General features: G+C 43.7%; 1 protein-coding gene and 1 long non-coding RNA gene across 2 annotated transcripts in view; one reads left to right on the top strand and one right to left on the bottom strand.

The window, feature by feature from the left end:
* The window catches only part of LOC103541334 (T-cell surface glycoprotein CD1a-like), a 546159-nt gene that overhangs the window by 257208 nt on the left and 268380 nt on the right, over nucleotides 1-20571 (top strand). The window lies entirely within an intron of this gene.
* On the bottom strand, nucleotides 6528-16629 carry LOC139081746 (uncharacterized). The gene is made up of 3 exons (XR_011536971.1): nucleotides 16448-16629; nucleotides 8146-8293; nucleotides 6528-6696 (listed from the first exon to the last, which is right to left on the bottom strand). It is a non-coding gene; the product is annotated as an uncharacterized lncRNA (long non-coding RNA).

Genomic DNA, 20571 nt, shown 5'->3' with positions numbered 1-20571 from the left:
ATTTATGAGACTTAGAGCTTTCTCACGTATTTTAGCCTTTTTCACTTTCATTTAGCACTTTTTGCCTTGATATGTCAATTTCCATTCTTTTACTTCTAACTTTCCTGAGCCATTTTCTTTTAGATACATTTCTTACACACTTAATATATACTAGTTGAGTTTTGGTTTTGTATTGAATACAAAATTATTATTTTACCAAGTGTGTTTGCTCTTTTATTCTATATTTTCTCTCTCTCTCTTTTTTTTTTTCCAGGGAAGATTGGCCCAGAGCTAACATTTGTGCAAATCTTCTTCTATTTTATATGGGATGCCCCCACAGAGTGGCTTGATGAGCGGTCTTAGGTCCATGCCTGGGATCCAGGCCTGCAAACCACAGGCTACTGAAGCAGAGTGTGCAAGCTTAACCACTATGCCACCGGGCCAGCCCCTACATTTTCTCTTTTTAATGCTTCCTTCGTTTTTTTGTTTGTTTTGTTTTGCTTGTCTTCCTCTTCATTTTGTAACTTTACATGCAGAGTTAATTACAGTCCTCAGTTCATGGCTCACTCCCATTGTTGGGCCATACCAATTTTCTCTAGTTTCTTTTATTTATATCCTTGTATCTTCAGTTGCTATCTCCATTCTCCAGCTTCCAACCATTCTCATGTGTTTGGTGAGTTTCCTTCAGTAATATGATTATTTTCTATAAGTCTAAATTTTTAATTTACATACAGTATTGTGCTATTTTTCACCTGGTGCTAATTTTTTGATCTATCCATGTTGTTGTGAGTATATTTAGTGCATTGCTCCTAACTTCTGTCCATCTTTTCACCACACTTTCCTTATCCAATCCCCCAGTGATGGACATCTAGATAACTCCCAACTTGTCACTAGGGTAGATGCTGACAAACTTCTTCTTTCATGTCCTACCACAGAGCTGTCTGAGAACTTCTCTGGATATATAACCAGGAGTAGGATTGATGGAAGAAATAATGTCAGGTGGTCCCCAAAATTGCTACTTTTCCCGATGGTGCATGGATGTTCCCTAACCCAACATCCCAGGCAACCCTTGGCATTATTTAGTGTTCTGATTTTGACAACCAAAAGGGAATAGAGATCTCGTTGTTTTGTTTCCATTTTCCTAATTATCAGTAAGTGTAAGCATTTTTGCATGTGCTTGTTAGACTCTTGGGTTTCCTCTTCCATGAAATAACTTGTGTCTTTGCCCATTTTTTTGATAGAATTTTTATCTTTTTCTGGTTGATATACACGAGCTCCTGCTTTCTCTAAATAAGTCCCTTGCTTCTTTTAGACTTTGCAAACATTACTCCCATTCTTTCATCTGTCAATTTTGTCCATAGTGTCTTCTATTGGAGCAGAAATATTTTATTTTTGTGCATTCAAACTCATTGATTTTTCATATTTTATGTTTTTTGAGATTTGTTTAAGAAGCTCTTCCCAGCCCCAAAGTCACAATGATATCTTCCTATATTGTTTTCCCTTAATTTTATAGTCTTATTTTTTACATATTATATCTTTTAGAGTCTACCTTCACATTTGATATTAGATGTAGGTCCAATTTTTTTTCTCCGTAGAATAAGCCAGTTTTCCCAACACTATATACTAAAGAGGCCATGCATTCCCATTATTTTGTGGTGTAAATTTTAAGTTTCCATATATACAGAGGGTCTATTCAAAATATCTCTATTTTACTGCATTGGTTTGTTTGATTTAGACATACATTATACTGCTTTTATTGCTTTGGCCTTCTAATATATCTTAATATCTGATAATATAAGGCCCCTCATTGTTCTTTTTTATCAAAGTTAACCTGGCCTTTTATAGAGTTTTATCATTTTATAAAAATTTTATAATTTTAGAATAATCAAATTGCTCAAAATATCCAGATGAAATTTTTATTGAAATTTTATGGAATTTATGGATTAATTGTAAAGGTGCAGAGGTGATGAGTCCTCCCATATCCCCCATTCAACTCACCTGTTTGGCCTGTACAGAAGACAGCTGTGTCTTGGAGAATGACGTTGCAACTGCTGCTCCAGATGTGGTTCTGTTTGATGGAGCAAATCAGCTTACTCTTAGTACCTGACATGGTAGTTTTTGATCTGACAGATGACTTTTTCCTGCTATTTCTGTTGGTGGAGACCACCAGAAGCATTTGCAATTCACTTTCACTGTCCTACCTAAGGTCTATAGCAACTCTCCAGCCCTCTATCGTATAACCACAGGAACTTTGGTCACCTTCTCCATTCCACAGGACATCATACTGGTCCACTATATCAATGGCATCACACTGATCAGACCTGTTAAACAGAAAGTAGCAACTGTAGACACCTTGGTAGAACACATGCATGCCAGAGGGTGGTAAATAAATCCAATCTCAGTGAAATTTCTGGGGGTCCAATGTTCTTGGGCAAGTCAAAATATATCCTCCAAGGTGAAGGACAGGTTTTAGAGTAAAGCAATGCCTTCCTTAGTAGAGACTGAACACTTGATCATGGCCCACCAAGTTACATGTGATCTGAACTGTCAATCATAACGTGGTATTATTTGACTCAGTAAACCAAATTTGGCATGCAGAGCGGCACTCCATTATCATTCCCTGTAATGCACAGAGGAGCAGAGGAAAGATGACGAATGGATCTAAGGGCAAACAAGCCAGGTCAGCACAACATGAAAAAGATTTCTCTTTTTTGTTGTTGTTGTTTTGTTTTGTTTTGTTTTTGAGGAAGATTAGCCCTGAGCTAACACCTGCTGCCAATCCTCCTCTTTTTGCTGAGAAAGACTGGCCCTGAGCTAACATCCGTGCCCATCTTCCTCCACTTTATATGTGGGATGCCTACCACAGCATGGCTTGCCATGCAGTGCCATGTCTACACCCGGGATCCAGAACCGGCAAACCCTGGGCTGCCGAAGCAGAACGTGTGCACTTAACCACTGTACCACCGGGCTGGCCCTAAGATTTCCCTTCTATAAATCAAAGAGAATATGATGGGTCTGTGAGAGATGATGGAATAAAGAATTTCTTCCAAATAGGATACAAATGAGAGGTACTAGAGAGTGTACATTCATCCCTCAATGACTCTATATATTTGCCTGTTTTTCCATGTGAAAGAAGAGGAAGGTCAAGTCTAAGAAATCACCTACTTTTGAATGAAGAATGAACTTAGACAGGGAAAAGCATAAGTGTCCAAGGGAAGTGTGGCATGCCATGAAAAGTGGTCAGGCAAGTGGGTCCCTAGGCAGAGAAACAGTCAGGCAGGTGGGTCTTGTGGAAAACATCATCTTCAGACACATGCAGGGCTATGGACTGTTTCGCTATAGTCTGAAATTAGAGGGGTCTGAGAAAAGTGAACTGATTGATCTCAGGGCCACACATTCTGTCTCTGATGGAGATTCTGCAGCTCTGTGGTGCTTGGGTAAGGAGTAATTGATAGTAACTACTATGATTTCCCTGAAGAATGAAAGAAAGTGTTTTGATTTGGGTAAAAACTAAAGCTTTGACAACTCAACTGCAGGTTCCTGTGACAAGGTCCAATACCACCGCAGTACATCTCAGAACTTCAACACCTTCTAACTCAAGCCTTGAGTCAAAGCTCAAGGTAAGGTTAACTCTCTTCATTGGGCTGGCCTGGCAGAGGAGGTGACCTGTTTGTGGAGGGAGGGCAGAAGGCCCCGAAAAAGAGAGATTTCTTTAACTAGAGCTCTCCCAGACTGATGTCTCCTAAAGGGAGATTTGAGTAATGGTCTTTGTGACCCACAGTCTGTGTGTTCTGTGTTCTAGTGCTGAGGACACAACATGTTTCTCACCAGAAACCTGAGCCTCATTGTCATGGAAAGGTGTTTGAATCTTCTCTAGATCTTATCTCACCTCCTTTTCTGTTAGCCTGATACTAGTAGTCCATGGAGGAGAGTTCAGGGACCAGATTCTTCCAAATATGAGACCTAGTTTCACCCCAACTTCTGCAGAAATGACAGAGTTCTGGGGCAAGGCTGAAACAAGCCCCAAGAGCTTCACATTCTGGGAAGAGGAAAAAAAGACTCTGGGTGTAGTGATGTCAGGGAGAGAATATGAAGCTCACAGGCTATGGAAAGAGAGTCAATAATCCCAGATTCACGTAAAGAGTGTCAGAGGGACCAGTCTACCGGACTGGGGCTGGGAAGAGGGGGACAGATATTTGTTTCTTCTTTTCTGTTTTGATCTTATAAATGGGGCTCTGTTTGAAAGTGGCTAAGTCCTAGTCATTCCTCTATTTCCCATTGGTGCATAGAACTGGGGCAGTTATCATGATATTTCAGTAATCTCAAGATTTATAATTCCTCCACTTCCCTATATCTTTGTTCTTTCCAATTGATCAAACCACCAAGAATTTACTGTAATTATGGGGTGTCCATCAGCTGACCATAGAGGCTGTGAGGATGTGAGAAATTATCCCTTCTGATGCCAACCTGGAAAACAGCTAAGAGCCACAGTTCACAAACCTGGAACAAATAGCAGAGAGAAAGACTGTACAGACTGGAGCAGAGAGAAGACAATGTCATGGAGACACTTGAGGTGCTTGGTCTTGAGATAAGTGTAGAAACATGAAAAGAAAGAGGGATTTATGAGCTTCAGGGCTGTCCTTCAAAGGAGGGTTAATATCTTCCAGTACCCTCCCTCAGATCTACCCATTGAGACCCCATACGTGTGTCCAATGATGTCACTGTAGTCGCCCACCTTTACCTTCCTGGGGAAATCAGAGTTCTATATACGGAAGCCACATGTTCATAAGCAAGAAGGTAGGGATTCAGACCCCTCTACAGAAATATGTTCAAAATTGACTCCCATTTTGTGTAATGGATATGCAGCTCAGATCATCTGCCAGGAATGAAGGACATATTCCCCCAGTTGCTGGGATTTCTGCTGACAGATAGCCCTCAGTCATCAGCCTTCTTGGGAAAGTGCCTTGTCTACTTCATCCAAGATCGCTCTCCTTTTCCACAGCAATATATCCAGTGGCTGGTCAACACTGGGGTGTAAAAGCAGGGCCCCTTCACCTCAACTCAGGACCATTTTGAGACACTACCCCAGCCTCAGACTGTCTGTGGGCTTGGCTGAGATCTTTGTGGAAATTGCTTCAAAGTCCAGCTTCAGGTTCTCCCTCCATACAAGCTTGCTCTCTTCCCTTTGACAATTTTTGATACAAAGACCACGCCCTATAATTTTCCTACATGATAATTTCCATGTCGAGGTGCTTCTTTCCAGGAAACCCAATCTGTGACATCTTGTATTCACCCAGTGATCCCCATATCTAGAGTGACCACTGAGTCCCATCCCATTCCCCTCCCCAGAGCAGGGGTGAGAGATTGAGAGAAGCTTGTCCTGTCTGCTCAGTGTCTATGGTCTCAAGGGATGCCACATTCTCCTGTTGGAGAATGGGCAGAGAAAAGGTCTGGGAAGGAGCACTCAACATTTCCAGAGAGTGAACTGTTGATCCCTATTGTGAGAGACAATGATGCTGTGCAGCTGGGAACAGCAATGGACATATTTTTAGTAGGTGGGTAAGTATCACTATGAGAAGTACATTTATATTCATTCATCTCAACCAGCAATTTCCAAACTAAAGTCAATGTCCCCAGACAGGCCTTGAGAATATTTCAAGTAGGATCCAGAGATCAGTCTTACCGAAGACAATTAGCTACTTTATGTGGCAGAACCTGTGAAATATCTTGCTAGCTCCTTGGCACTGCTGCCATTATTAGTGGTGGTGGTAATAAAGGTATTGAAGAGCACTGGGAAGATCGTCCTGTGGAAGTTATGGAAATCTAGGCCTCAGGATGGTGGTACAGAAGAATGTTGTCCAAAATTCCTCTTAACAGCTCTAGAGGTGATGCCTCTGAATGTAAGATCAGGACTGTGGGGATGTTGGATATTAGGAATTGGTTGTTTACCTACTTACGCCCTCCTCGGTAGATGGAGAGATAGTAGGGGATATTTGTGGAAGCAGCAGGGACCTTCTCAGACAGCCCTTTTGTCTGTCATTTCCAGGGTCTCACTCTGTCATAACACTCAGGGCTCCCAGGGTCCAGACTGACATGGGGATCACGATGGAGCTTCACTGCAAAGATTAAAGAGACTCTCCTACATTCTTGTGTCAGTTTTATCATGAGAATGTCACCCTGGGGAACATCTCAGTACCATCAACTTCTCTCTGACCACAGAGCCTTCTGGGAACTTCTCCTGTGAGGCCGATAATGGACCCTGGGCACTGAGGCACACTGAGGCACTGACACTGTTTGTCACTGATTGTATATTCCTGGGCAGTGGGCTACAAGCCACTAGTCTGACACCTAATTTCTACCCTCATGGCTCAGAACTATTTCTGATTCCAGAGCCTGTGACAGTACCTCTGAGCTACCTGGGTGTGGGATATCCAAGAACAGGATTTCTCAGCATAATGGTTCTACTCTGTGCTCTCAAAAAGCTTTGACAGCTACGCTTCCTGTGTCATTGGGTCTCAACTAAAGGAACAGAACCACCAGGCAATATATATAATAAGGAGTTTTATTGAAGACATTTCTCATTACACAGTTGTGGGAACTGGATAAACAGTCTACGGTACTGTTAAAGACTGTCTGGTTAGACAGCCTTCTGTGTCTGGTGCAGCAGGCTGAAGTCTGAAGAGCAGGCAGCTGGGAGAAGCAAGGAGAATCTGGCAACTGCAAGAATGAGTGGAACCTATGAGGATGAGCTGGGACCTGCATTAGCCTCTCAGCACCTCCAGCCAACCACTTCGATAATGAGGCTTCCCTGCAGGAGAAGGTTCCACCCTTCGTCGCTAAGCTAAACATGAGGAGACCCAGGAATCAGAGAAGCTGAAGGAGAAGATCCAGCAGGAGCTGGAGTTGCTGCAGGCTGCTGCCCCACACCGGCAAAGTGAACCAGCAAATAAGCTACAGAGAGAATCGGAACAGGGGCTCAGGTATTGCTACGACCCTCTGAGCAAAAAGAGAAGAGAGCTGCTACTTTACTTCCACCTTCCAAATCTTGTGCAAATATCTCTTGGGGCCCCGCACTTACCTAGAACTACGCAGGGGAGGGGATTCTGGGAAATGTAGTTCCCGCTTACCTAAATTGACATAATCCAAGTCTACCACGCTTCCCATCCTACCGCACTCCTCCTAAACTGGGAGGAAGCATGATATGATGGCAATATCGTGAACTTTTTTAGTCAGACAGACCTGGGTTCAAAATCTCACTGTACCAGATATGTGTCTTTGGGGAAGTTATCCAATCTTGTGGAGTCTTTCACCTTCCTCTTCTATAATATGAGCATGTTGACTTCTATTTTGTTAAATGAGAATTAGGCTTGAAGGTGACGGTGTAAAGTGCCCTTACTAAGCATTGGTTCTCTTTCTTTTCCACAAATTATTGACTCTCCTAGAAGCTACTAGAGTCAGAATAAAATAATATCTTTATTGCTCAATCCACACCTGTCACCCTTACCTTCTGACCACTTCTCAGGGCTTCACCGCATTCTGGGGGACAAGAGAAGGAGCATGTCCTGTATCACACGAAAGTCCTACCCAAGCCCGGGACCTGCCAAATGCAGTCCTCAAGCCAACCCAAAACACCCTTCTAAGTCTGTGTTTCACAGTCTCCCGTGCCTGTGGATTTCCCGGCATGGCTGGGCCTCTGCTGCCTGAGGGAGTTTCACACATGCAGTCTGTTTCCCCCAGCTTTTGGTGGATGTGCATTCTTGAGGTTGTTGGCTCTCAACCTTGGCTGCGCATTGGAATCACTGAGGAACTTTAAAAAGTACTGATGTCTGAGTAACATTCTAAATTCTCCAGGAGTCTGGGGTGATGCCTGGGAATCAAGGTTTTTTAAATTCAAATTAGTCCCCAGGTGGTTCTAATGTTCAGAAAAACTGAAAACTACTGCTTTAAATCTTTCAGGGCCCCATATTGATTGCTGACCCCAAGAGGGATTGTGGCCTCATTCATTATGATCAACCTCTCTGCTTCTGATAGATAATCTGATTTTCTTTGAATCCAGGAGAAAGAGTGATGAGTAAATCATATTTGGTCTTGTATTACTTTGCTAGGACTGCCATAACAAAGTATCATAGACTGAGTGGTTTAAAGAATAGAAATCTATTTTCTCACAATTCTGAAGGCGGAAAATCCAAGATCAATGTGTTGCCAGGGTTGATTTCTTCTGAGACCTCTCTCCTTGCCTTGTAGATGGCCATCTTCTCCCTCTGTCTTCAGATGGTCTTCCCTCCGTACAGGTTTGTGTCCAAATTTCCTCTTCCTATAAGGACATCAGTCATATTGGATTAGGGCCCACCCTAACAATCTCACTTTAACTTAATCACCTCTTTAAAAACCTTATCTCTAAATAGTCACATTCTGAGGTACTGGGGGTTAGGACTTCAACACACAGATTTTTGAAGCATGCGATGCAGCTCATGACGTTTCCTCTGTTATCTGCTCTTTGTTGGTTTAAAGCTTTCTCATGACCACCTAATGTCTAACCACAATGGCTGATATGAGTCCCCATTCTTTCCTTCTCTGCAGTGATTGACTTAGTTTTCAACCTCCTCTTTCTGGTAAATCTCTCCCAAGATCCCACAACACTCTCAGGGCTCCATCTTTCTCTGACCCCACATTTGCTCTCTCCTTTGTGGACTACTTTGTTCTTCTGCATTGATCCTTTCTCAGGACCTTATTCTTCCCTCTGGCCTTTCTACTCTTAAGAATGCCATGACTGTCAGAGCTTTAACTATGGCTTTTATGCAAATAATTCATAAATCTGTATTTCTTAACTTCTCTCCTGAGCTCTAGTTTCAAAGGATTGTTCCACTACCAGAAATTTCTGTTTAGGCCTTCCACCGTCACCTCAACTCAACCCATCTAAAATCAAAAATCTCTTCTTCCACAGAACTAGCTCCCGCTCTCTTGTCCTATTTCTGTCTCAGATTTCAACATTCTCTCATCTGCCCCAGCTGCCATCTCTGAGTCATTTCTGTCTTTCCTATTTCCTTGCCTTCAATCAATAAGGACAACATTTATCACTGCCTCCTTACTTTAGACTCTTTAGACTCTTGTGAACTTTCCTTCATCACATTTCTCCCCTCTTTCCTATATCATTGTCACTCCTAGAAGAGTGTTACATCAGCACAGAAGCTGAGGCTCTCTCTTAGGAGATCAGTGAGTCTGCCAGTGGTCTCTGATAGCTCAAATCTGTGAGCTTTGAGCCCCACTGACTCACAGGACACAGTCCCTATGCGTCACAGTGCCACGAACCTCCACTCTTGACACACAACTGAACATGAACACTTCCACGCTGTATGAGAAAGGGCACTCATGTATGTTGAGGTGAGAGTTGATTGAAACTCTGTCTTCCAAGTGATCAGATATCTAACCCACACCCCTCAATCTTCTTGAGAATTTACACTCTCACAGAGTAGGTTTCAGTGAGCAGGCAAGAAAAATAATTCTCAAAATATCTCTCTCTCTCCCTTTCCTCACACTGGATGGTAAAAACAAGCAACCAGATACTAAGTAGAGGAGATTTGTCCTGAAAGGGCACCTCGTTTCTCAGTTTTACAAAGGTCACAGTAGGTTAAGCTGCCTTTTATATTAGGTTGACCATAAATACCTACCAGTGGCTGCTGCTCTTAGATATGGGAGCTGCCCTGAAAGGATCTGGCCCCTCCCTGTGCAAAAGGAGGAAATATGTCTTCTTCAACAGATTCTTGTTTCTCATAACTTTGCAAGGAGTCCCCACCTGAATAGATACCCAAAAGGAGAACAATGTTTTCACTGCTAAAATTCTGCTAGAATGTTCAGAACTGACTTGTCAACTGCAATCCCTTTGGAGGTGTTGTTATTAAAGTTCTATTATATAACATGCGCGACCTTAGGTATAAAGGGAGAAAGATGAGTCAGACATGGTTTTTCACTTTGAGGGAATTTCACAATCCAGTGTGAGACACGTATGTGGAAAGACTCCTCTTTAAATCCAGTGTTCTGACAGAAGTATAATCTATCATTATAGACGGTAAATTTTATTTTGAGGTTCTTTAAAATTGCTAATAGCTCCCTGACAGGCTTATTGTGTGCTCACACTGAGATAAGCAACTTTACCAGCATTATCACATTTAACCCTCAGAACAACCTTCTAAGAAAGCTTACGTCCTCTCCACTTATAAATTAAGAGATAGGTAACCTGCTCAGTCTTCTCTTTTTTGAGGAAGATCAGCCCTGAGCTAACATCTGCTGCCAATCCTCCTCTTTTTGCTGAGAAAGACTGGCCCTGAGCTAACATCCGTGCCCATCTTCCTCTACTTTATATGTGGGATGCCTACCACAGCATGGCTCGCCAAAGGGTGCCATGTCTGCACCTGGGATCCAAACCAGGGAATCCTGGGCCGCAGAAGCAGAACATGCAAACTTAGCTGCTGCGCCACCACGTCGGCCCCTCAAAGTCTTCTGATGAGAGATGGTGGGCTAGGGTTCACATTAAGGTCTGTCTCCCCACTGGTAACCACCGCTCTCTATGGCCTCCTCAAAAGGTACATTCAAATTGGGCAGGATACGTAAAAGTTCAGTAGATGGTAAATAAGGAACAGGCCAGGAACACTTTGAATTGTCAGGAGAAAAAGCCACAGAAATATGAAAACTCACAATGAATTGTGTGTCCCCTCCAAATCCATATATTGAGGTCCTAACTCTCAATGTATTTGGAGATGGGATCTTTAAGGAGGCAATAAAGGTTAAATGAGATCATAAGGGTGGAGCCTTAATCCAGTAGAACTATTGTCCTTATAAGAAGAGGAACAGGCACCTGGAGTGTGCTCACCCACAGGAAAGACCATGTGAGGACACGTGAATAGGTGGCCATCTACAAGCCAGGAAGAGAGGCCTCACCAGAAACCAACTCTGCTGGCACTCTGATCTTGAACTTCCAGCTTTCAGATCTGTGCAAAAATAATTTCTGTGTTTAAGCGACCCAGTCTGTGGTATTCTGTTACAGCAGCCCAAGCTCGCTAACATAGAGATCAATGCGTAAGTGATACAGACACATTGGAATAGCAAGTTGGAACTTGACTATAAAGGGCATGAATGCTCCCATAAGGAGCTGTTTATTTTGTTGGTAACAGGAAGCCACTGAAGGGTGATGAGAAGATAAGAAACACTATTCATCCTGTTTTATGAAGACCTGATTGGTGGGTGTATGGAGGAGTGTCCGAATGGTAGACAGACTTATGAGGAGTTTGGAACATGGAAAACACACTTCTCACACCCCACACCTATTCCAAGCCCAGGCCAACACTGCAGAGTCCATAAGTCCTGATCACAGTCATTGTACCTTAACCCACATTTCCCCATGGGAGGAAGACACCAGCACAGTGCACATTTGGAAGACCCCCTGATTTGCTGGGTGGTCAGGCATCTAACTCCAACTTTGGTCCAGCTTTGGGATGGGTCAGCAAAAGGAGAGCACCATAATCCCCTTTTCATAACTAAGAGGCAGGAACCCCTGCAGATTTTACTTGTGCATTGTGGTTTTAATCAAAGCAATTGACCTATCAGGTGTATGAGACATCTTGGGGAGAATTGACCCTGCTGAGAAGTTCATATACATCTTTCATGACTGAAAGGGAGATACCAGGCAGCTTTTCTGTAACTGCCAGCATCCAAAAGGGGCATCATCCTACCCCACTTTTGTTCACACAAATGTCACAGCAGAGCTCTGTACAACTTCATGAGGATGATTCAGAGAGCAGTACAATTTTCAAGTCAGACAAGGGTCAGGTCAACCAGAAACTCTAAAAACAGCAGCCAGAGTTCCCATTGCCCATTCAAGGCTTTCCATGTGCAGCTGATTGTTCAGCTGTCGTTCAGAAACAGGCTGAAAGTGTCACTTTTGGCTGGACTCTGAAAGCCAGGACCCAGAGGTCCTCCATTATGGTGCTGTCCTCCTCCAGCACATCACTATTGAGGGTTCCTATGGCCACAAGACCTAGCAACGCACATCTGATCTACTGAAGTTACAGGAAAAGATTATAGCCCATGCAAGTAACAACCATTTTGATAAAGAAATAACAAAGAGATTCCAAACATGCCAGCAGATCCAAAGGGAAGACATTTTCATGGAATCTGAATATTGAAGCTAGCAGGAATCTCAGAGATCAGCTTCATCAAGGATCCCCACCTCTGTGGGTAGAAAGATAATGCTCATCTTAAAGCATCATGAGAGATCACAGGGGCTGCTGAAATGTGCAAAGAGGAGAGAAAAAGATGTATGGGGGGGTGGGCTTCTGAAGTCAGTGGAGCCTCCCCAAGATGGACGTTTTGAGTTGCCAGGTGGATCTGAGGGTGTTAATATCATGGTGGCTACCAGCCCACAATACCGCCTTCAAGGACCCTCGATCAAGTCCGACCTCTTCCCTTCCTAGATGAACAGAACTGAGGACCAGAGAGATGAAGCAACTCTCTCAAGCTTGATGAGCAGGGTCAGCACTAGCTCCAGTAACATCTCACACTTCTTTCTAGCATTTAGATTACTTTCAACTGTTTAATTACGTATACATTTTTTACCATGTAGATTTTAAGTTCCGTACAGGTACTATCACATCTATCTTCACCACACCATCCCCAGCACCTGACAGAGTTCCTGGAACATAGCAGAATGCTCAATGAACATTTGTTGACATTCTCGCTGGAGTGTGAACTTCATGAAGACAAGAATAACAGCCAACAAGTAATGAGAGCTTGTGTGTGCCAGGCAGCGTTCAAAGCACTTTATTTGTGTTAGTTTATTTAACCCTCAGAATAACTCTGAGCCGGTGCTCTTATCATCTTTTCCATCTGAGAGAGGAAGACAACACACCCCACAGAGATTAAGTAAACTGCCCAGGATCACACAGGAAGTGGCAGACCTGAGTCTCTAACCCAAGCAATGTATTTCAGATCTCACTCTCTTATTTCACTACAAAATACTGCCTCTCCATTCAAGTCTTCTGTATCCCCAGCCCTAGAAAAGTGCCAAAATGTAGACAGCACTCAATACATATTTTTAGAATAAATGCCGCACCAACAGACAAGAACCCAAGTCTAAGATTCTTCCAGCATCAAGTAGTCTCGCTGATTGCACCACACAGGTGGCCATTGTCCCAGCTCTGAATAAAGCACTCTGGATCCCCTCTGGCTGAAAGGAAGGGCTAATTTTGTTCTTTCTTATTCTGGCTGAGCATCTGTCCTCATCTGCCCGTTCTTTCAAAGCCTAAAAAGTTTGTTAGGAAAGAGTGCCCTCTGGTGACAAGGACAAGCTCTTATTTTGTCACTCCCTTCAGCATTGCAGTGTGATCTGTGAGAAAGATTCACCCCTGAGTCGTTTGGACATTCCCCCTCTTGCTGGGACATCCAGATTAAATTTAAGACCAAGCCAGAGGGAGAACTGAGTCACTAGGTGACCAGAGCCCTGTAGCCCTGTGTCCGGTTGCCTGTCAGCTCCCTCAGCTGAGGTGCCCTTTGGCCATCCTCCACCCCTCCCTGTCCTCCCCACCACAGGGTCCATGTAGAAAGGTCCCACACCAATTACATCACCCTGTTATCCATACAGGACCCTTGGTTTTCCTGACTGCTGATTTTTCTGAGATCCTCTCTCTGAATCCTCTCTCCTTCCCAGCTTCTCACCATTCTCACTTATGTCTCAGTAAGTATCATGTTTTTCTTGCTGTCACAGGGGCCCACCCAGCCTGGGATAGCTCCCAAGGACCACCTATTCCATTCTTCCTGCTCCAGTGGGGCTGGAGCCATTGTGTGACAATGATAATGGTTTCCTTTGGGTTAAACTTCCAGAACTGGACCCAAGGAGAAAGGAGAGATGTGGGGAAAGCATCATGAGGAGAGAACTGGAGGGTTCTCCTCACTGCTTCACCCACTGTTGAGGTTCCAAGGACAAGAATAGTGATAAGTTATATGGTGACATTCATTCGAGTTGATGTCTCTCTCTCTCTTTTTATTTGGTGAGGAAAATTGGCCCTGAGCTAACATCTGTTGTCAATCTTCCTCTATTTTGTATGTGGGACAGTGCCACAGCATGGCTTGATGAGTAGTGCATAGGTCCACAACTGGGATCCGAACTCGCGAACCCTGGGCCGCTGAAGTGGAGCATGCGAACTTAACCACTACACCACTGGGCCAGCCCCTGATTTTCCTTTCAGAAATGCTGTGAAAAAAGAATCAAGGGGGCAGTGGTAAAAAAGAGAGATAGATTGACAAATATAGACAAACCAGAGACTTAGGCATTAATGATCCCAAGAAGGAGACACTAATGAAAGTTCCCAGTCATCCAGAAATCGTGGCACCAGTGCTAGATTTCAGGATGCTCAAAACCATGGCCTTGGATGTGTCTCTGATTCCTGTACAAAAAGATTTGGAGAAAGGGTCCAATGAGAGAGTCTGCCAGCCAGGCTGAGGAAGATGTGAGATGAGGATATGTTGCAGCCAGGGGAAAGTGCCTTCACTATTTATACTCCATTGTGTAAAGCAATAGAAAATTTAATTACCTGGAATTCTGGAAGGTGCTGTTGGTTGCGAGAAAAATTGCAATAGTGTATGTGAGCAGGACGAACTATACCTCTCAGGGTATAGGGTGCAGCAATAAAGTGTCACAGGACTGAAGGGGAGGGTGTGTGTGTGTGGTGTGTGTGTGTGAGATCAACAAGAGAGAAACCTATAGTAGGGAGATACCCAGAAGGGCAGAGAAGTACACAGGAGAGGCCAGTGGACTCAGGGAGAAGGAGAGTCTGTGGAAAAGAGAGAGAAGGAGAGGAGAGAGCTTGTTCTGGACTCATGAAGGAGAGAGACTGAAGCTAAGAGGGGTGTCTAAAGAGGATGCCATATAAGGACATATGCCTCCTAGTTAAACGTTTGAAATGCTTTCAATTGTACTTTTCCACCAGATTGCTATTTTTTTAATGTGACTTTGTCTAGAAATTGGCTCAAAAAGCAATATTCTCGTCACATTTTGTGTGGCTACCTCCTCCCTTGTGCCCTAAGGATATACACTCTGGACCAAGGGCCCTTCGTGGAGCCCCATGACAGTGCCAGATGTGCTAACTTGTGAAGACCTAACTCTGTAACCGACTTACAGGGTACAATTAAGTCAATCTGACTGAGTTGTAGTTTTGTGTACAACTGTTTCTGGGCTGCCTGCCATTATACAAGCATGGTTAACATGCTTCAGGGTAAACATTTATTGAGCACCTGCTGAATGCCAGGCACTGGGTGCTCAATGCCACGTATCTCATTTGGGCCTCAGATCAATGGACCATGGCCTGGAATTGGAGCCCACTAAGTGCCACTCTAGCAGAATTCCTGCTAAATAAGAAAGTCAACAGAGTCTACGTCATTCAAGGGTCCTTTCCAACAACCCATGTCTCCTGATTCCAGCCTTTCTCTCTGCTTTTAGCTACAAAAGACGTTTCTGAAAAAGTGTTCTAAGGGAAGGGACCTGGTTTTATGACGTTTTGCTTACTTAAAACCAATGCATTAGTGCATGAGAATATAAGATAGATGGATTTTCATGTAACATTGTCTGCAGTAGAGAAGAACTAGAAGCAATTAAATGTCCACCATTAGGAGACTGATTAAATATGTCAGCATACATCAATACAATTAAATGTTAAACAGTTTCTAAAGATTTGTGCTGGTTGGGAGGAAGAGGTTTACCCATTGCTAAAGAACACAGGCACATTCCAGTTCCCCAAGCTTTCTTAAGACACTCAATAACAATAAGGAAAGGCAAAAGCTTAAAAAGGAAGAAGAGGAAGAAGCTTTCTTGTTCTACTAGGTAGTTCTAAAAGTCCTGCTTTATGAAATTAGTTACACACATAAGAGAAGAAGAAAGAAAAATGTGTGAGGAAAAATAAAATACATTTAAAATAAAAAAAAGTGGATCTATGTATAATGACAAAGAAATAGGCCCAAGATATAGTATCTTGCTTAGCAAGGAATGCCAATGGCAGAACAGTATGTGTAAAATAATCCCATTTGCCTAATAAAGTTATATATATGAACTGTCTTTAAATTTCAGCTCAGCCTCCAAAGTTGAAAACAATAGATAATAAAGACCCCTACATTCTAAAGGGAAGTGCCAAACATAACTTGCTGAACTTATGGAAAGATGGCAAAAGCTGTCCTGCAGCCCTCATCCGGTTGCCAACCCCCACCCTTTGGAGAAGAGCAGGAATTTAAAGCGAGGTTTAGGTTACTCATATAGGGTCCTCATACAGGAATAGGGTCCTCATACAGGAATAGGGTCCTGTGATGCTTTTCTTTCCCCCTAAAACAAGGCAAGAGATGAAAGTCCAAGAAAATAATTCACAAAGATTGGGAGTTCCTACAGGAAAGAGAGACTGGCTACTCACTCCCTGGCTGAACATTTGCTGACCTGTAGCAACTCATAGGTGCCCCACAGCATAACATGGTGAGAATTCTGGGCAAGCGATGGCTGCCTATTTACCACTGGCTGGAGCTGGACATGATGGAGGGCAAGGAGAGAGGGGTCAGTGGTTGGACAAACTCCACCTCTGCCATTCAGTGGGGCAAGGATGTCTCCTGTAAGTTTCCTGTGAGCCCAGTGGATGCTATGGAAAGTAGCCATACTAGAACCATTGTGATGTGATCCCACTCAACAAGGTTGCCTGCTGGGGTGAGGGGACTCCACCAGAAAGAGGCTGTGGAATTTACCTGTAGGGGGAGGACTTGAGTGAGGGTTACAGGAGGTCAATCAGCAGAAACTAGGCAGTAAGGAGGTCCCCTATGACGGCTCTCCCAAGAACTTGCTGCCATGCTAGAGGATATGTAGGTTAACCACATCAGCCAAGAGAGCGCTATAAAGAGCAGCCACTAAATAAAAAGAACTTTATCCATCTTCCTCTGCCCCTAGGGGAGGAGATAGGAGAATAATGACCCCTTCCCACTGCAGGTTTCTGAGCCACAGGTCAAGCCTATGATTGGGGGATGAGAGAAGCTGTGAACTGGATGTGACATTTAAGTTTTAAATTGAACTGGATGAGACTATTTTTTCAACGACTGGAAATGACCAGAAAGCTTTTGTGTCTGCTCAAGCCAGTCTTCAGGGGCAAGTCAGAGATGCTGTATAACATGATGAATGGCAGCAGCAGAGGTAGGAGAAAAATAGAGTCACTTCTTGTTTCAAGTCCAGTCCATTCAATAAACCTGGATATATATGTATATAATATATATGTTATATATATAATACTTCTTCTATATCCACAAAAGAGATCTAGAGAGACACAAAAGAATATAAAAGTGGTTATCTCTGCAACTGGAAGGGATAAATGGAGCAAGACTGACTTTTCAGTTTTTGCTTATCTTATGTTGCTCAAATGTTTCATGACAAGCTTATATCACTTTTATAATTTAAAGAATTCATTTTCTAAAAATGTGGGCATGCTAACCAAAATGCCAAGCCCAGAATCCTGCAGTCTTCCCGTCAGTTCGTGACTTTTAGGCGAAGGATTTGTTCAGCGAGGTGCTGGTAAACCTCTGGCTTGCTGCAGGAGAAAACAGTATCCTGATCTCTAGTGTTCGCCAATTTCTGTGGAGTGAACACTCCAACCACAGTTGATTTCAAACTACCAACAGTTTGACATGTGGCTCACCGAATTCCTGGCTATTTAACAATGGGCTTAATCCAGCTCCGACACACCAGAAGAGCACCACATGGCAGGTGGTGACCAGTGTCCTTCCCTGGACGTCCATCTCCAAGGTCTGTTAATTACCAGCTGACTGGTAAGCCAGCTTCTGCCCAGGAGTAATGAATGGTTACCAGTTTCAAGAGCAAAATGTCAAGGCATTCCAGCAGGCCAGCCCTCTGACCCCAGCAAGCTGCTCATTTGAGCCAAGTAGGAGATTCTAGGAGGGTTGGGAGGGCGTTAACGGGCAGAAGAGCCTGTCAGAAGAAACAGAGGAGCAGAGCAAAACCAAATCTCAGACATCAGTGACCTTTTGCAGCTGTAGAGCTCCTCCAGAGCAAGGATGAGAAAAACGTTGGAAAACCACAAAGTTGACTATTTACTTCAACATGCTGCTCTCTAATAAAGATAGTAATGGTAGCTATAATAATAACAATTATGGAATGCTTACTCTGGGTTATGTGTTTACTATGCGCTAGAACAGTGTATATGGAGCCCCTCATTTACTCCTCACAGCAATCACACAAGATAAGAACTCATTATTTCCACTCTACAACTCTACAGGAGAGGAAACTGAGACTTAGATAGTTTAAACAGCCTGCCCAAGGTTCTCATGCTAGTTATTGGTAAAACCGAGACTCTGATGTTTTATTCCAAAGGAAAGCTACATTTCTTCACAGCTGCACTAAACCTCCTCTCAGAGGGAGGCAGAGTCCCCCAACAGCAAACCAGGATCCACTGGTAGATGTTGAAGTCTGACCTGACAATGTCCACATCTAGTTGCCACCTCCCTGTCTCCACTCAAGAAAAGAGTGTTCCATCTGGCTGCATTTGCTTCTTGGGATAGAGCAGACTAAAGGCACCTTCTTACTCAGCTATGTGAGTTTTGGAGATATCATTTTTTTAAAAAGATTTTATTCTTTTCCTTTTTCTCTCCAAAGCCACCCGGTACACAGCTATATATTCTTAGTTGTGGGTCCTTCTAGTTGTGGCATGTGGGATGCCGCCTCAGCATGGCCTGAGCCCAGAATGCCATGTCCGTGCCCAGGATTCCAACCAGCGAAACTCTGGGCCACCACAGCAGAGCATGCGAACCCAACCACTCAGCCACGGGGACGGCCCCAATGGGCATATCATTTTCTCTCTCCTAATCTTGGTCTGTCACTTTTAAAAATAGAGAATTAAGGGGCCGGCCCAGTAGCAAAGTGGTTAAGTTTGCGCACTCTGCATCTGCAGCCTGGGGTTCACAGGTTTGGATCCCGGGCGTGAACATACACACCACTTATCCAGCTATGCTGTGGCAGGCATCCTACATATAAAGTAGAGGAAGGTGGGCATGGATGTTAGCTCAAGGCCACTCTTCCTCAGCAAAAAAAAAAAAAAAAAAGAGGAGGATTGGCAGCGGATGTTAGCTCAGGGCTAATCTTCCTCAAAAAACAGAGAATTAAATCAAACAACCTCTAAGAATGACAGACCTGTGTGTTGACAGACCCATTTTCTCTACCAGTGCAAACACCAGAAAGCCTGGGGAAATGAGTATCTTCTTTATGTAATACTCATTCCACAAATATGTATTACTATGTGCCAGGCACTATTCTAAAAGATGTTGTGGATACAATCTTTTCTTACAAAGAGTTGAGGTCTTCAGAAATCAGAAAAGGGAGATGAAAAGGTGGAGGAAATAAGCAGGTCCACACACTGAGTGCCCACTGTGTGCCAAACATTGCACAAAGTCTGGGAAAACCACTCAGAAGTCAGCCTGTTACAACAAGAAACGTAAGATGACTGGAGTCAGAACGACCAGTGTTGTAATCTCATCTCTGCCATTTCGTGACCTGGGGCGAGTCATCTCCGAACCTCTGTTTCCTTGTTTTTAAGTCAAGGATAATGCCAAACTCCCTTCCCAGGATAAAAATGAGATAGCCTACGTAAAGAAGCTTAGTGCAGTCTCAGGTGGAAGTAGACCCTCAATAAAGGACAGCTATGCCTATTATGAAGAGAAAGTGCTACTTTGTTGAGATTCCACAGGCACAGTTGTTCAGGAATGGGAAGAACCCAAATCCTACTTCAACGGGGTCAGGAAGTAGTTGAGCTCCTGGAAGGAAGCATAGTAGTGTCACTCACCAGGACTCAGAAACATCTATATGCTGCATAGGTCTGGGCACCTGGAGGTTCCAGAGCCTCTAAGGAGGATGAGGAAAGAAGACAATATTGCTGTCAGGCTTCCCTGAGCTCCACAGAGATAAATAAACATTAAAAGCCCCTGATACTTCAGCTATGAACAGCTGGGGCATCTCCCCTGGGTGTACCACTGAGCTTTGAGGGTAAAAAGCCAGGCAAACATATTGTGTCTTCAGAGCCCATACCTCTGGTCAGCATTCCCAACCTCAGGGCCTTGAGCTTCACGATTTCCAGGGTCTTCACACTATATCCACCTCTATCTAACCTCCGAAGGGAGGGCCCCAGTCTTCTCAGGGCTCTTTCCTTCCTCTGTATCTAGTGACTCACTGGTACCTTGTCCCTGCTCTCAGAAAAGCAGCACTAGGGGATATATGTTCACCAGGGTGGCACTCCCTGTGAGTTCTTCCTTGTTGTCTCCCACTTGCAGAGGTTAGAGAGCTTCTCTTGCAGCTGAAAGTGGCCAGTGAAATCGAAGGAGACATCTGCTGGGGATTTTCTGGAAAATCCTTTGCTTTCCTGATAAAAGTAATAGAAACAGTTGGTGCCACTCCATTTCCTTCTTCCTACCTTGACTAGTTATGTAATACCTAGAGTTGCAGCAACTACTTTGTGACCTCAAGGTGATAGTCATGAGGACGAAAAGCTAAGATGCTAAAGATGATGAAGGAGCTCA

The sequence above is a fragment of the Equus przewalskii genome, unplaced genomic scaffold (assembly GCF_037783145.1).
Source record: "Equus przewalskii isolate Varuska unplaced genomic scaffold, EquPr2 ChrUn-7, whole genome shotgun sequence".
In the NCBI taxonomy this organism is placed as follows: Eukaryota; Metazoa; Chordata; class Mammalia; order Perissodactyla; family Equidae; genus Equus; species Equus przewalskii.
Note: the sequence above shows the minus strand (reverse complement) of the source record. Positions and strands in the feature narration are given on the sequence as shown.